This window comes from Macaca thibetana, chromosome 9 (assembly GCF_024542745.1).
Source record: "Macaca thibetana thibetana isolate TM-01 chromosome 9, ASM2454274v1, whole genome shotgun sequence".
Taxonomy (NCBI): domain Eukaryota; kingdom Metazoa; phylum Chordata; class Mammalia; order Primates; family Cercopithecidae; genus Macaca; species Macaca thibetana.
The window spans coordinates 79,520,313-79,537,577 of NC_065586.1; the positions used below are offsets into that span (position 1 = coordinate 79,520,313).

A 17,265-nucleotide genomic window follows, 5' to 3' on the forward strand; every position below is an offset into this window, starting at 1 on the left:
TCAAAGACTGAAAGTGTCAGAAACAAAAGTGACAATGAGCACTTTCAAAAAAAAAGACACTCGGGCAACAGGTTTTAATTATTGTCATTTTTAATGTAGCCATGAGACTCTCTTAGCGTGATGTGAGCACATACTCAATTTTTTAAGTACAGTGTATTTTTCTTATTAAGAATTTACCCTGTCTGCAAGGAGCAAATGAGTTGGTTATAAAGTTTTACCCAGATCCTTGTTATAAGTTCTCAGTTATAAATTGAGCTTCTGACTTTATATATGTCTCTTACACTTGATTTTGGCCAAAAGGACTGGAGTGATTCCCACGCACATGGGTCATGAACAACACTTAGAGGAGTGCTGCCTTAAAGCATCAACATCATCTTCCATAACTGGAGCTGAAGTATAATCACATCATCTTCCATAACTAGAGCTGAAGTATAATCACATTATTAACACATATTTTGTTTAAGGGAAAACTACTGCATGAGATTATTTCATTTTTCATTCCATGCAGACCATTTTATGGGATGTCAATGCAATCTTATAGGTTGACACTAATAAATACCATGCTCCATAAATACCACTCCACACATTGCTAGTTTTCTTGAAAAGACAATTAGTCCCCATAAAAGATACAGATTTTACTATTTTGAAGATGTAGTTTTAAATACTAGTAGCTAGCTATCCAATTAATGCTCCATAAACACTATTCGTAAACATCTGCAATTCTCTTAAACTGTGATTCTCAATGACAATTGAATATTAGCATTCTGCCTGAGGAACTTTTAAAATATTGATGCCAGCACTTCATTCTAAGATGTTTGTATTTAAATGATCTGACCACCCATAACAGAGTCACTTAGACAGATTTTATTTAAGAAAATGAAACAGTTCTAATATGCAGCCAATTTTGAAAATTACAGTTTTAAACAACAACAATATTTTAAAAGTACCACCGAATAATTGTACTTCTTAAGTCATTAAGATAGAATCCCACATAGAGTTGAGTCCTCTGATCCTCACCCCACCTCTTTTCATTTTTCTTTTGTTTTTTAGTTCTCCTTCCCTTCTTCTGTGATGCTTCCTACTCCCCTTTCCTATCTTAGACTCTACTCCTTCCAATTTCTGTGCTCCACCAATTATTCCTTGACTGCAATAATCTTTCTCCACTGACTAATTCCTTCCCTTTGCCCAATTAACATTCTTAACATCCCCAGGTACTGGTCTAATCCCCACTCCCAGATATAATTCTTCATGCTTTTATCCCCCTCGGATTATTTTCCTTATCAACAAAAATGTATCAATCTCAGTGCCTGCATACATATATTGATCTATATCTATCTTCATATTTATATTTGTATTTATCTATCTTATGTATAATATAACCTGAGTTTAACTCACATCACACCACTAAAATCATGTAAAATTATATATCCCATCAGTCTATTTCTACATGTCAAACTCAAAAGTTCTTAATCTTGGTAAAACTCTCAACTATACCCTTTTATGAATAACTTCCCTGGTTTCTATCCTACTTCTTTGTTGGCTGAGAGATGTTACTGACCCCTTGTTCAATTATCACTCTTTAAAAATTAACATTCTTCAAATACCTCTATATACTTCTTTTCTTTTTCATCTATTCTCAAGTTTTCAATCATCACCTCTATGTACACTTGTCTGCCAAAGTTAAATGCCCTGTGATGACCTCTTTCCCAAGTAGCAAACTGACATTCCAGATATCAGCTGGACATGACAAAGTGGATCTTTCACAAACACTTCACATTGGACATATCCTAAAATACATTAATCCATTATCTTTATTTTAATAAACAAACACATAGACTCAAAACATACATCTAGTTGTGATGGAGGCAGCTATATTGTGATGCATGCCATTAATCTTTAAGCTTCACAGGCAGTAGGGTAGGCACCTTGCAGTCCTGTTTGTTTTCCTTCTGCTTTACCTGCCTACATCCCAACTATTGTTCAGTTTAGGCAATTCTTATTTTAAAATGTATTTGCAGATCATCATTTCCTCTTTTTTTTTGTTAAAGATTTTGTTTTCTGAGCAGTTTTAGGTACACAGCAAAATTGAGAGTAAGATACAGTGATTTCCCAGGTACTCGTTGTCCCCACAGATGCATACCTGCCGCATTATTAACAGCCCATACCAAAGTGATACATTTGCTACAATTAATGAACTTACATTCACACATCCTTATCATCCAAACTCTGTACTTTACATTAGGATTCACTCTCGGTGTTTCATGTTATGGTTTTGTACTAATGACTTATACCCACCATTGTAGTACCACACAGAGGAGTTTCACAGCCCTAAAAACCTGGACTCTGCCTATGCTTCCCTCCCCCTTGCTTCCTTCCTTCCCCTGACAATCATTGATCTCTCTATTGTCTCATAGTTTTGCCTTTTCCAGGATAGCATATATTTAGAATCATATGGTATATAGCCTTGTCCAACTGGCTTATTTCACTTAGTATTACGTACATAAAGTTCCTTCATTTCTTTTCATGACTTAATAGCCCATATCTTTTTAGTGCTGTATATTATCCCATTATCTAGATGTATCACAGTTTATTCATTCTTCCATGAAAGAGTATTTTGGTTGCTTTCAAGTTTTGGCCATTATTAATAAAGCTGCTGTAATCACCCATGCTAAGTTTTTTTGCTTGGACACAAATTTTCAACTCCTTTTGGTAAATACCAAGGAGTGGGATTGCTGGATCATATAGAATGAATATGGATATCGTTGTTAGAAACTGCGAAGCTGTCTTCTAAGGTGACTCTACTAGTTTGCATTCCCATTTCCACAACCAATTCCTTTTCCATGCCTGTGTGCTGCCATAATTTAGGCTACTACAGTAGACTATGTTGGGCAATCTGGCTATTTCTACAGAATTCCTACCACACTGTTCCAGATGATTACTCTGAAACTGAGTCAGAACAGATCCTCACCCTCCTGGAAAAGCTACCAATGGAAGGAACAAAGCTCCACACATACAGTCAAGGACATCTATGTAATACTATTAAATATATTTGTTTCATCTCCTGCTACATCCCTTCATATTGTGGATCTTGAGGATATATAGGATTTTGTTTTACTTGTTTTTAGCATGGAATATTCTTCCTATTCTATAACTGTTGAGAGCTCTCTCAGGTTGAAGGTTTGATCCAAGTTGTATCTTTAAAAAAAAAATTCTTTAACACATAGTACAATTGTTATCTCTTTAATACGGGCTTTATTTTCCTAGCTAGTCAAAATTAATTGCTTCCACACACCAGCTATCACCTCTATCTCCTACATATTTTACTGTGGCGTGCATTAAGGCTAGCTTTTACATGTCTGTCTCCCCTACTGACCTGTAAATTCCTTTAAGACAAAAATTTTTAATAATCTAACCACCAATGGTCAGTATAATGACTTACACACAGTAGGGATTCAGTTAATGTCCATAGAATTTAATTCCCTCGACTAATCTACCCTCAATAAGTTTAGAAAACACCTCATTCTAGATATATGCTCTATTTGGCTTAAGAATTCTATCACACATTAAGTATCATCTCACATAGTCCTTTCCTGAGATGATCTCTAACTTAACAGCTTTAGCCAAGCTACCCCTTCCTGCTCTTAAATTGGAAATATTTTAATTTCTTAGTTATGCTATATCATAGGTCATTGAATATTAGGACTGAAAAAAACTTTGAACATAATTATTTTTCATAGTCTAATTTTATAGAAAAATGTGAGTTAATATAATGATTAATGACTGTTCCAAATTAACAAGGGTTTTAAGTGACAGAGATTATGTGGAATCCAACTTAAAGACAATAGAATTGGGAGGCAGGCTAGTTAGTTGCATTTCTTTCTGCCATTTTGTACTATTACATGACATAACCTTCTGTACCTCAGTTTTCCAGTCTTTAAAATGGTAATAATAATAGTATCAACCTCGCAAGAGTGTTGTGATTATTAAACCAATTATATAAACTACTATCACATGTGTGCTTAGCAAATGCTGCATATGTGGTAACTTGCTATTGTTGTACCATTCTCATAAATTATGTAAAGCACTTAGGATTATTTATTAATATTTGTTACCTTATCTATGTATATCTCTGTGTGTCGTGTGTTATTTAGTGCTCTGTGGAGGACACATGTAAAGAACATAAAATTACATATTCAATTCTGTTTTTATAATTTCAAATATTCAAGTTTAAGATAAAACTATATAGTATTTTAGTGTCTCTTGACAATTTATTTCACACAAGATTGGGAGGGTTCAGACTGGTATGGCCATAGACAACAATTTGTTTCAAATAATGATTTTGTTTTCTTTGGTTTGTGTGTATAATGTCATGATTAAAGTTTGAGGATTATATTTACTTAAGGTCTTGATGGAGTTCAGTATTTCAGCAAATACCATATAAAGATTTGATGAGCAAAGCTTATAAAAATATAGACCTATTTTTTACATTAACACAATTTTAATTTATTTTTGATATTTGAAACATTTCATTTTTTTCTAAAGACCATTCCATTTCTTGGCTAAATCTATTTGTATTAGAATTGCAATATATACACCAACATGTAATTCTGAACTTATACAGGTTATTCACTCATGCTGAGAACTTTAATCGAATTTCAAGTTTGACTACACTATCTGAATTTTTTTCAGACAGATTATATTCCCCATCTAAGAAACTAGCAAGACCTCAGGAGGCTAAAGCGGGAGAATCTCTTAAACCCGGGAGGTGGAGGTTGCAGTGAGCCGAGGTCGGGCCATTGCAATCCCAGCTGGGTGACAGAATGAGACTCTGTCTCAAAAAAAAAAAAAAAAAAAAAAAAAAAAAAAAAGAAAAAGAAAATAGCAACACCTTCCATTTGGTTGGAAAAAGTTATTCTTGACACATTCTCATTTACTCCCATCTCCAATCTATTATCAACTCCTATCAATTTTTCCTCATATACTTATTTACTACATCTACCTGTATTTCTTTCACAGCCACCATCAACTTTCACCTAAACCCGTGAAATGTCCTTCTTGGAGTATTATTTATGTCTCCTCTCTCCCTCTTCTTCATGCATTAGCCAGGGGACTATATTAAATTTGAAGTCACATCAAATAATTAGCATGCTTGACCCTTTCAATGGTTTTCTACTGCTATAAAAATAAAGTTCATAATCTGTATCCTGGATTACTGGATTAGTGTTCAATTTCTTCACTTAGCATTTTACCCCTCTCTTATCTGTTATGATGCTCCCACTGTGAGGGGATAACTTTTATTCATATGCTTTCCATCTTTTAGGTCTTAATTTGAATGCCACTTCCTCAAAGAAGCCTTCTATGATTTCCTCTTCTCAACGTTACCCCTTTATTATCTTGGAGCATCCTGATTTCTTCTTCACAGCACATTTCAAAATTTATAATTATATGGTTAAACTATCTGTTTCCCTCACTTAATTATAGGCTCAAATAGAGTAAAATTATTGTCAATTTTTTTTGCGTACTTTTCTTCTTTTTCCATCACTACTGTATGCCTAACATCTTACCCAGTCCCAGCACATTGACCTTTAATAAATATTTGTTAAATGAATAAATGGATAAAAATAACTAATAGATGTAGGAAAAATATGTATTAGGAATTTATGTATGAATCATGGGGAATTACTTATATTTCAGGTTAATTCACTTTTAAAATTTTTACAAAGTAAAATATTTTAAACTACAGTTATATTAGTATCCCTAGAACATAGTACTTCCAAACTGGATTATTCAGAAGAATCATTTCAAAAAGGCCCTTGAGATGCTAAACTGACTGAAAACATAGGTCAATTATATATGATTTTAAAGAGGCAAAGTTGATTAACACATTTATTTGAAAATTATTTATTGTGTAGAGCATTTGAAGTATTGGGCACAATGCCAAATCATAAGAAATAAAGAAACTATCAACATATAGTTTATGATCTTAAGTAATCACTAGACTACTAATGAAGAAAGGCAAACTATATTTTGGTTTTATAATACATGACAAATATGACATATCATCAAATTCAACATTATTTAGTGTTTAGCACATATTTCAGTATATCTTAAAACGGTAGGGGCTATATAGTCTAGAGTAAGCTTTTCCATTTTATAAATTTGGAGAAAATGCTAATGCTAGCATTATAGTAATCACAATTTCCTGCATTTTGATTTTGTATAACTGAAAAAACATATTTAGGTTTTATATTATTTTTCAGACATTATCCCCTTTCCTTGATATATTTAACAGTACAGCTTTTTAAAGAAAACTTATTTGTAAACACGATTATTTACTTTAATATTTATCTATCATTTTTTTGTCAAGTGAAAGTTGTCCAATTTCATGGTCCAATTTCAATAATTAATGCTTAGGTGCTTGCATTTTTTTTTTTTTTTTTTTTTTTTTTTGAGACGGAGTCTTGCCCTGTCGCCCAGGCCGGAGTGCAGTGGCGCAATCTCCACTCACTGCAAGCTCCGCCTCTCAGGTTCACGCCATTCTCCTGCCTCAGCCTCCCGTGTAGCTGGGACTACAGGTGCCCGCCACCGCGCCCGGCTGATTTTTTGTATTTTCAGTAGAGATGGAGTAGAGACGGGGTTTCATCGTCACTGTGTTAGGCAGGATGGTCTTGATCTCCTAACCTCGTGATCCACCTGTCTCAGCCTCTCAAAGTGCTGGGATTACAGGCATGAGCCACCGCGCCCGGCCTGGTGCTTGCATTTTTTATCAAGCTTTTACTTATTTATATGTGATTGTTTTTACAATCATGTAAATTGTGTATTTTTAATTTTTACAATATTTACGCTCATACTTATGGTTCTATATATTGCTGGTTTACTAGATATTTGACTTGAAATTTGATATTGCTCTAGAAGAAACAAAATGAAAAATATATTTTATACTATTTTCTTTATTATGTGTCCTATCCTAAGATAAATAAAACATTTCCTTGATCAGTTTTAGCTTTTATTCACCTGTTGTTCTGCAAAAGAGCTCACTTTCTTTTCAGCTTTCTCTGGTAGTAAGTTTTGTTATAATGTTCAAGCATAGTCATCTGAGTAAAATAAAAATAGTTGGATATTGAGATATTTCAAATACAGGGGATCTTAGGGGAGAAAAAGAACATTTAAATAGAGCAGTAGGGATTTCTTAAAACCCTAGTACACTTGCTCATCCAGTTTGGCAAAGGAAACAAACAAACAAAAACACTATTGTGCAATTCCTAATATATGTATGTTGCATGTTGTATTACTTTCTTGGCTAGATTATAATTTAATCTACACAGATTTTTAGGTGATTCGTACTAAACTAAGTGCTCTGAAAAATACATAGAATGAATAAGGCACAGTCCTAATCCTCAAGAAGTTGACCATATTTGGCAAGAAATAATCCTTCTTCACAGTGAAATAATCAGAAAATGTCACAATTATTGAACTGTTAAATTTGATGAGCAAGACTAAGAGCACTAATGAGAATTCATCAAAAGTGAGTGGGGATGATGATCTGTTAGAGCTTCATGAATCTCTCAAGATGTTTAGTGCTCAGATAGGCAGGTGAAGATATGATGTTGAAGAAGAAATGATATGGCCAAAGGCATGAGGCCTTAAAGATACAAGTTTGACTGCCATTGGAGAGAAGAGGAACTGAATGCTAAAAGATTTGCTTTTCTTTTACTAAGCCAAATATATGTTGGTTTATTCTCTCAGCCCCTTGGTCATGACAGGCTTTTCTGTACCTTTGTAATGTATTTTTATGTTTCTATAACAGCATTTCAATTAAAGGTAAGTTTCTCTCTCATCTCCTTTCCTAGAGCACCTGCTGTTTGACAGAAGTTATTCTTTCTGTTTCTTTTCCACTCTTCATTTTTCAGAGTCAGACATTTGGTACAAATTAAGGTCTGAATAAACGGATGCAATTATTTATAAATTAATTTAAGATGACTACCTTGCATAGTAGAGTAGTTTAGATTTGGCATTGCATACAATATGAGATTTCTTGAAGACGTATGAAAGACTGGGTCCTTAAATAAATGAATTAAAGCTAATGAGATGGAAATTGATGAAAGTCAACTTTGAGGAAATCCTTTTTTGAGAGTGTAAGTTGAGCATGAGAGAATTTGATAGCATTAGAGCACTTAAGGTTCCAGTTTCCAGTCTCAGAGTTTGAGTAATTAGAACCAATGAACCTTTACAAAAGGATCACAAAGTTGCTGCAGAAAAGAAACAAGCCCTTTAAATAATCAGGCAGTGAAAAGAAATGCTTTAAAGTCATCTTCTTTTTGTTTTATTTCTTGGCTTTTTATTGGGAAGAAAAATGCATAAATGGAAGACTCATCTTCAGTGACAATTATTCATTCATACAAATATTTAATGATCATGTTATTATTAATGTTGTCAATATCTTTTTCCAAATTATACACCCAAAGTGATAAATTTGCCAACCACCTACTCTACTGAGGTGCCCATTATCTTGGATTATTCTAGGATGTGCTTAAGAGAGGGCGGAAACCTGGGAGCCTGTTACGCTTTTTAGCTTTAAAGCATCACTCGTTCACATTAAGGCCAGAGATAACAAATCTGAAAATAAATACTTTTTCAATACCCAATTTGCTGGACTGGCAGGAGTTATTGAAGAACTTCCTGAATTTTATTGACACATGAAGAAATCAACAAACATAAAAGCAAACCCATTATATCATTTTCCCATCAGAAATCACACTGAATAGTGAATTTCCAGTGATATTTTAATGAACAGCAACCTTAAGTTCAGACTGAATGCCAACGTGGAGAGACTCAGTGGACCTCACACGGTTCCAAGTTGATTTACCTTTAAGTAAGGATAATAGACAGGCAACAATATAGCTTTTATGGCAATAGCGTAGTAGAAGTCTTATAACCTTTAGATATAATATCTTATGTCTTCTAAGTCATCTGCACTCAGTATGTGTTACCCACTTGCTACACATTTCTGAGGAATCTTCTTAAAATTTTTGTTCCACTAACTTCTATAATATCTAGTGCATTAAAAATAGACGTTAAAACACTATCACCAGAGCATATTTCATACAGTAAGAAGTTGAAATTCCCTCTACAAAGCAAATTAACAACCATAGATAGATTCACCTAAATGTTCTGACATTTCTTTAACATTTGAAAGACTGTTTTTTTTCTACTTATCATCTATTACTTCTGCCTTTTTGTAAGTGTTGATAGAGACATTGAACTGGGTATATTAGTTTACAGATGTAAATGCAATTCTTTCTCTGGCAAATCTTTCTACATAAGGATTACCTAGCTTGTAAGTTTTATATTGCCTGTCCAAATAATCTTTCTGTCCTAGAGATCAATATGCACTCAAATTTCATTTTTATCTAACTACATAAATGAATTTAAATATCCCTTATTACATGATAGAGCTGAGGCAGAGAGATGAAATATTTAACACAGCACACTTTAATATCACCATATTGTTTTCTCAACTTTCCTAGCAAAAAATAGACTTTTCCTACATATCATGCATTTTACATTATCAGAGTAGTCATTAGATACTCTTTCTCAGACAATTCTGCATCTGGTCTGATAGCATAACCATAAACCATCCCTTAGGAATAAACTTTCACTTGCAAAAGCTTCTGCATATGAATGCAGTACACCAGTCACTTTTCTTTTATAAAGCAATGCATTATTGATTCTTAGGCTGTCCAAACCTCACCAAAGGTACCATGAAGAAGATAAGCTTGTTTCCTAGTTCATAGAAATATGACTGTGATGGAAGATTGATAATGCCTATACTTATAAATGACATCTTGATATAGTTTAGATTGTCTGTAGTTCCCAGAGATATGTCCCTCCTGACTTGATCTTCTAGTATAGCCAACTAAAACCATTTAAATACGTCAGAATTTATTATAATAATTGTTTCAGTAATCATTGATTACTCAGTAATCATTCCTGAGTAATGCCAAGTTATTGAAAAAGAATGTTCCCTTCGTTGCTTATTTGGGTTAATATGTTTGCCTAAAAGCCATCTCTACTTGATTCAATAAACTAATTTATTGAACTTAAAATCCCTCTTAGTACTTTATGTCCAGTGTTGATTAAGGTGACTCAAGGATTGTTCTGGTTTTGGTTTGGCTCTGTGTCCCCACACAAATCTCACCTTGAGTTGTGAACCTTAGTATTGCAGGAGGGGCCTAGTTGGAGGTAATTGGATCACGGAGGCAAATTTCTCCCATGCTGTTCTCATGATAATGAGTGACTTCTCATGAGACCTGATGGTTTGAAAGTGTATGGCACTTCTCTCGCTCTCTCTCTCTCCTGCTGCCATGGGAAAAAAGGTGCTTCCTTATCCTTTGCCTTCTGTGATAATTGTAAGTTTCCTGAGACCTCCCAGTCATGCTTCCTGTTAAGACTGTGGAACTGTGAGTCAATTAAACCTCTTTTCTTCATAAATTACCCAGTCTGAGGTAGTTCTTTATAGCAGTGTAAAAATAGACTAATACATTTCATCTAAGTATATATGGTATGGATACTATTAAATTATATTGTGTGCATACAGAAGTATTGTTTCTCCCAGAAGCTTGTAGATTAGGCATATTCTACTTCTAGGTGAAGTTCAACCTGAGTGTGCAAACGGATCCCTATAATTGCCCTTGAGAATTTCTAGGAACAAATCATCAGTGATATGGGATCACCATGTAACCTTACTATTCACCTTCTTGTTTACAATTCTGATTCCATAAACATTTGTTTATATTTCATCCAAATCTTAACCACATCTGGTGAGGCAAAAAAGAAAAATAGACTCTGGCATACTAGGAAACCACCAAAGAATGCCTTAAGTGATGTCATTTTTACGCATAGCTATACATGTATAAGCTATGGCTGCTGTCAGCCACTGCATATCAGATAAGGTCAAAGTTAGAATTTAACTCAAGGCTTCAAATGTAAAATTAGGATAAGTATAATCAACAATAAAAGGCCCAAGTGATACAATCCTATCTCATATTCTGGCATGTCATAAGGAGACATTAACCCAAAATGATTCCAGTAGAGTTCTCAAGTATATCTTGTACCTTGATTTGTGCCACATCTGTGCAATTCTCCAGCATTGGCTATTAATCATTACCACATCTGAAAGGAGCTGCTAAGAAGATTATACTGTTGCTATGAAATGTTCTCTCAGAGGAAAATATGAAGGTATCTTATCTTGAAATCTTTGTTTGCGTGCTGTCCATTCTATATTCCACAATTTCAACTTCTCTTCTATTTATTATTTTCTTAACTCAGACAGCCTTTCATAGTTGGATTTGCTCATTACATTCTGCTTTTCATCCATGGGTCTGGCTTTTGTTTGCTTGCAAGAGCTTTCACACCTGTCCATTCATAGGAGAAAGAAGTAGGTTTACAAAGGTAGCATGGAGTTCATGGAGCTGATAGTTAAGTCTCTGAAAGCAGAGGAATATACAATGGTTTAAAAGAGAAAGAAATAAACAAATAATCAAGACCTAAACTTTGTAAAGTACATAAAAAGGCAGGAAGAAGGAAGAAAGCTAGTCAAATGATGAAACAATACATGAACAAGTAGCCTGAATAGCATTCTGTAATGTAGCAGGAAAAAAAATGGATAAAGATCATTCAAAAGATCAGATGTGTGGGTAGAATTTTATTTTTTATTTTCAATAACTTTATTGAGGTATAATTGACATGTCCTCATATATGTATGTTACCAAAACGTCAAGGGTTTTGTCTAGGTCCTGCTGCTTGCTTCACAAAATGCCAATTGCTGAGACAACAAATATTGCCAGAGAAGAAAGCTTTAATCAGCTGCTGCAGCTGAGGAGAACAGGAGATAAAGTCTCAAATCCATCTCCCCAAATGATTAAAATTAGAGGTTTATATAACAGGGAAAAATACATGTGAAAAACAAATATTAGGGAAAGGTAAGGAAGAGGAATTGGTAAACTGGAATCATGATCCGTGGATGAAAGGTCTGGCATCTCATTTCTGGATACAGTTATCTGGTGAGTTTCAGTTCTCTGATTTCTAGGAGGGTTGAGGGTTAGTTTCCTGAGGAAGAAACTCAGATGAGACAAATGAGTTTCAAGCTTCAAGACAGGGTGTGGTTGGGAGGTGGGGTGTCAATTTCTGTGTTTATCCAAAAAACAGTAAACATCAGTTCCATGAAAGAGTTGGGCTGGTTTTAGTAAATTTAGATGGTAGTGCACAATGACCACAATCTAGTACTATATATTTCTTTCTCTTCCAAAATTTCCATCACCCCAAAACTTTACTCATGACTGCTTGTAGTCAATACTCACTCCCATTTCCAGCTCTAGACACCCCCTGTTTTGGTTTCTGCCTCTAAAAGTTTTCCTTGTCTAGGAATTAAAAAAATATGGTGTCCCATAGTTTGTATATTTTACTTTTATTTTGCCTGGCTTTTTAAATAGCATAATGTTTATGTAGTTCATCTATGCTGTGGCATGAATCCATCATGTGAAAACACATTCTGCTTATCTGTTCACCAGTTGATGGGCCTTTCAGTTGTTTCCAGTTTAATATAACTGTGAATATTCTATACATACAAGTCTCTTTTTGGAAATACACACACACACACACACATGTTTATTTTTCTGTTTGTTATATATAGACACCTAGTACAAAAAGTGCTAGATTACATGGTAAATATACACTTTTTAAATAAACTGTCAAACTGCTTTTTAATAACAGTGGCCTGTACCATTTTATCACCCACTACATCCTCTCTAATAGTATTGTCAGTTCATTTGTTAATGCCATTATACAGATGCATATTAGCATCTCATTGTGATTTTAATTTGTATTTCTTTAATGACAAATTAATTTGAGATACTCTTATGTGCTTATTAGCCATTTGTTGATCTTCTTTGGTGAAATATCGATTCAAATCTTTCACTCATTTACAACATTTGTGTTGTTTTCTTAGTGCCGATTGGTAAGTATTCTCTATAAATCATAAATACAAGTCCTTTGTCAGATATATATTGTGCAAATATTTTGCAAATACATAATATGTATTTTATACATCATGTTCTTATGTTTTTGGTAGAGAAAAGGCTTTTAATTTTGAGGAAGTTTAATTTATTTTTTTATTGTGTCATACTTTTACTGTTATATTTCAGAAACCTTTGCCAACCAAATTCACAAAGATTTTCTCCTATATTCTATGAATATTCGTAGTGTAGCTTTCACCTTTAGGTCTGTAATGCATTTTGAGTTAATTTTACATATGCTGTGAGGTAAATATCTTCACTTTTATTTTTACAGTATTTTCCCCTTGTCTTCAGTTTTGCTTTCCATGGTTTCTGTTACTTTTGGTTAACTATACTCTGAGAACATTAAATGGAAAATTCTGTGAATCAACAATTCCAAAGTTTTAAATAGTGTTCCATTTTCAGTAGTGTGATGAAATCTTGAGGTGTACTACTCTGTCCCCAGCTGGGGGGCGTGAATCACCCTTTTTTTCCAGCATCTCCATGACATCTATACTCCCTGCCCATGAGTCACTTAGAAGCTATCTCTGTTAGATTACCTGTGGTGGTACCCTTATTTTACATAACAATGGTCCCAAAGCACAGGAGTAGTGATTCTGGCAATTCATATATATCAAAGAGAAGCTATGAAAGTACTTCCTTTAAGTGAAAAGGTGAAAGTTATCATCTTAATAAAGAAAAAATATTATATGCTGAGGTTGCTAATATCTGTGTAAGAATGAATCCTCTATCCATGAAATTATGAAGAAGAAAAAACAAAGTAATGCTCATTTAAATATTTCCCTCAAATCAAGTCTGTCCTCTCTTGATGGAAATATTTACTAGTTAATTTATCCATATTTTTATTACTTACTGAGTGATTCAATATTATTTCTATACAGGGGCAACTCTACCACTTTCAAGCAATATCTTTGCCTATCATAATGAATAATTATATATTACATTATTGTATTAATGATTACATGATATCTCATACCAAGATCTCAAAGCACAATAATCCTAGAAAAATAATCAAAAAGCAAACCAAGAAGAGTAGTTAACAATAAAACTATTTTATATAATAGTTACAGTTCTTATGGTTGAAAGACATAATTTCAAAATAAATTAGCATTTAAAAATATGTTAATTTTTTATCGATCCGAAAGTGGTGAATTTGGCTTCAGGCATAAACAGAAACCATGTCATGAGTGATGTTTTCTGCTTATTTCTTGACATGTCTTCTTCTGTGTGGGTCTCAGTCTTAGGTACATCCAATGAAGACCAGAAAACCAGCAGAAACACCAGATATTAATTTAAGAGTTTAGTCCTAGAGGAAGAAAAAACCACTCTTTTCCAGTAGTTCTAGGAGTCACCTTGACTATACCAATTTGAATAACTTGTCTTTTTTTTTTTTTTTTTTTTTTTTTTGCCAAACAATTTCCAGGCATGAGATGCCTATCACTGGAGCTAAGTGTCAGCTCCATCCAAACATGGACTATGAAAAGAATTAATTGCTCTCCAAAGGAAAATAAGGGACTTTTACTGGAAGCAAGAGCCAAGGATGCCCAAGAGGCAAAAACATCAAATGATCAACACATTCATGCATTATAAATTAAGCCATAATTCACTTCTTTTTTTGTTTGTTTTTGAAATGGAGTCTCGCTCTGTCACCCAGCCTGGAGTGCAGTAGCACAATCTCTGCTCACTGCAAGCTCCGCCTCCCGGGTTCACGCCATTCTCCTGCCTCAGTCTCCCGAATAGCTGGGTCTACAGGTGCCCGCCACCACACCTGGCTAATTTTTTTGTATTTTTAGTAGAGATGGGGTTTCACCGTGTTAGCCAGGATGATTTCAAACTCCTGACCTCGTGATTTGGCCGCCGCGGCCTCCCAAAGTGTTGAGATTACAGGCGTGAGCCACTGCTGTGGGCCCATAATTCACATCTAATAAAAAATATATTTATTCATATAAAATACCACATTTACACTCTTGCATTACAATTTATATTCTTGTATATGGTTTATATCAACTGTGGCTTTAATTCTGTGTGTCATTTTTGAGACTCCAATTTGAATGTTTTTGTTCAGCTTATGTACAATTCAATCTTCTTTATATTTGTCCTTTTATATCAAGCTGTATTTTTTTTCTCAGAACCAGGAAAGAGCAGTTGAAGAGAGTAGTAAACTGCAGCCAAAATTTAAAAGGAAACATTAGGAGAAACTTAGATTATTTTGTGGCAGCATGGGTGACTGATGGTGATGTGGTTTGGCTGTGTCCCCACCCAAATCTCATCTTGAATTCCCACATGTTGTAGGAGGGACCATGTGGGAGTTAATTGAATCATGGGGGCAAGATTTTCCCTTGCAGTTCTTATAACAGTGAATAAATCTCCCACGATCTGATAGTTTTTAAAATGGAAGTTTCCCTGCACAGGATCTCCTGTCTTATCCGCTACCACCTTCTGCAATCATTGTGAGACCTCCCCACCATATAGAACTGTAATTCCAATACCTGTTTCTTTTGCAAATTGCCCAGTCTCGGGTATGTCTATATCAGCAACGTGAAAATTAACTAATACAGTAGAATGGGGTGATGTTGAAAACATACCTGAAAATGTGGAAGCAATTTTAGAACTGGGTAACAGGCAGAGGTTGGAACAGTTTGGAGTGTCAGAAAAGGCAAGAAGATGTGGGAAAATTTGGAACTTCCTAGAGACTTGTCAAATGGCTTTGTCCAAAATACTGATAGCAGTATGGACAATAAAGTCCAGCCTGAGGTGGTCTCAGAGGGAGATGAGGAACTTCTTGGGAACTGGAGCAAAGGTGAATCTTACTATGTTTTAGCAAAGACACTGGTGGCATTTTGCCCCTGCCCTAGTGATTTGTGGAAACTTGAACTTGAGAGAGATGATTTAGGGTATCTGGCAAAATAAATTTCTTAGCAGCAAAACATTCAGGATATGTCTTGGGTGCTGTTAAGTGCATTCAGTTTTATAATGGAAACAGAACATAAAAGTTTGGAAAATTTGCAGCCTGACAACACAATATAAAAGAAAATCCCATTTTCTAAGGAGAAATTAAAGCCAACTACAAAAATTTGCATAAGTAACAAGAAGCCAAATGTTAATCCCCAAGACAATGGAGAAAATATCTCCAGGGCATGCCAGAGGTCTTCACAGCAGCCTCTCCCATCACAGGCCCAGAAACCTATGAGGAAAAAATGGTTTCATGGGCAGGCCCAGGGTCCCTGTTCTGTGTGTAGCCTAGGGACTTGGTGCCCTGTGTCCCAGACACTCCAGCTGTGGCTGAAAGGGTCCAACATAGAGCTCAGGCTGTGGCTTCAGAGGTTGCAAGCTCCAAGTCTCAGCAGCTTCCACATGGTATTGAGCCTGCAGGTGCACGGAAGTCAAGAATTAAGGTTTGGAAACCTCTGCCTAGATTTCAAAGGATGTATGGAAACACCTGGTTGCCCAGGCAAAAGTCTGCTGAAGGGTAGGGCCCTCCTGGAGAACCTCTGCTAGGGCAGTGCAGAAGGAAAAAGTGGGGTCAGAGCCCTCACACAGAGTCCCTACTGGGGCACTGACCAGTGGAGCTGTGAGAAGACTGCCACTGTTCTCCAGAGCCCAGAATGCTAGATCCACCTAGAGCTTGTACTGTGCACCTGCAAAAGCTGCAGGCATTCAATGCCAGCCCGTAAACACAGTTGGGAGGGAGGCTGTCCACTGCAAAGCCAAAGGGACAGAGCTGCCCATGACAGTGGAAACCCACCTCTTCCATCGGCATGATCTGGATGTGAGACATGAAGTCAAAGGAGATCATTTTGGAGCTTTAAGATTTGACTGCCTCACTGGATTTCGGACTTGCCTGGGGCCTGTAGTCCCTTTGTTTTGGCCAATTCCTCCCATTTGGAAAGGCTGTATTTACCCAATACCTGTATCCCCATTGTATGTAGGAAGTAACTAACTTGCTTTTGATTTGACAGGCTCTTAGGTGGAAGGGACTTTTTACTGTGGACTCTTGAGTTAATGCTGAAATGAGTTAAGGCTTTGGAGGACTGTTGAGAAAGCATGATTGGTTTTGAAATGTGAGAACATTAGATTTGGGAGGGGCCAGGGTTGGAATGATATGGTTTGAATGTATTCTCACTCAAATCTCATCTTGAATTCCCACGTATTGTGGGAGGGACCCAGTGGGAGGTAATTGAACCATTGGGGC

At 35.4% G+C, this 17,265-nt stretch overlaps 1 protein-coding gene across 3 annotated transcripts in view; it reads left to right on the forward strand.

The window, feature by feature from the left end:
* PCDH15 (protocadherin related 15) overlaps positions 1–17,265 on the forward strand; it is a 1,784,920-nt gene that overhangs the window by 1,436,134 nt on the left and 331,521 nt on the right. The window lies entirely within an intron of this gene.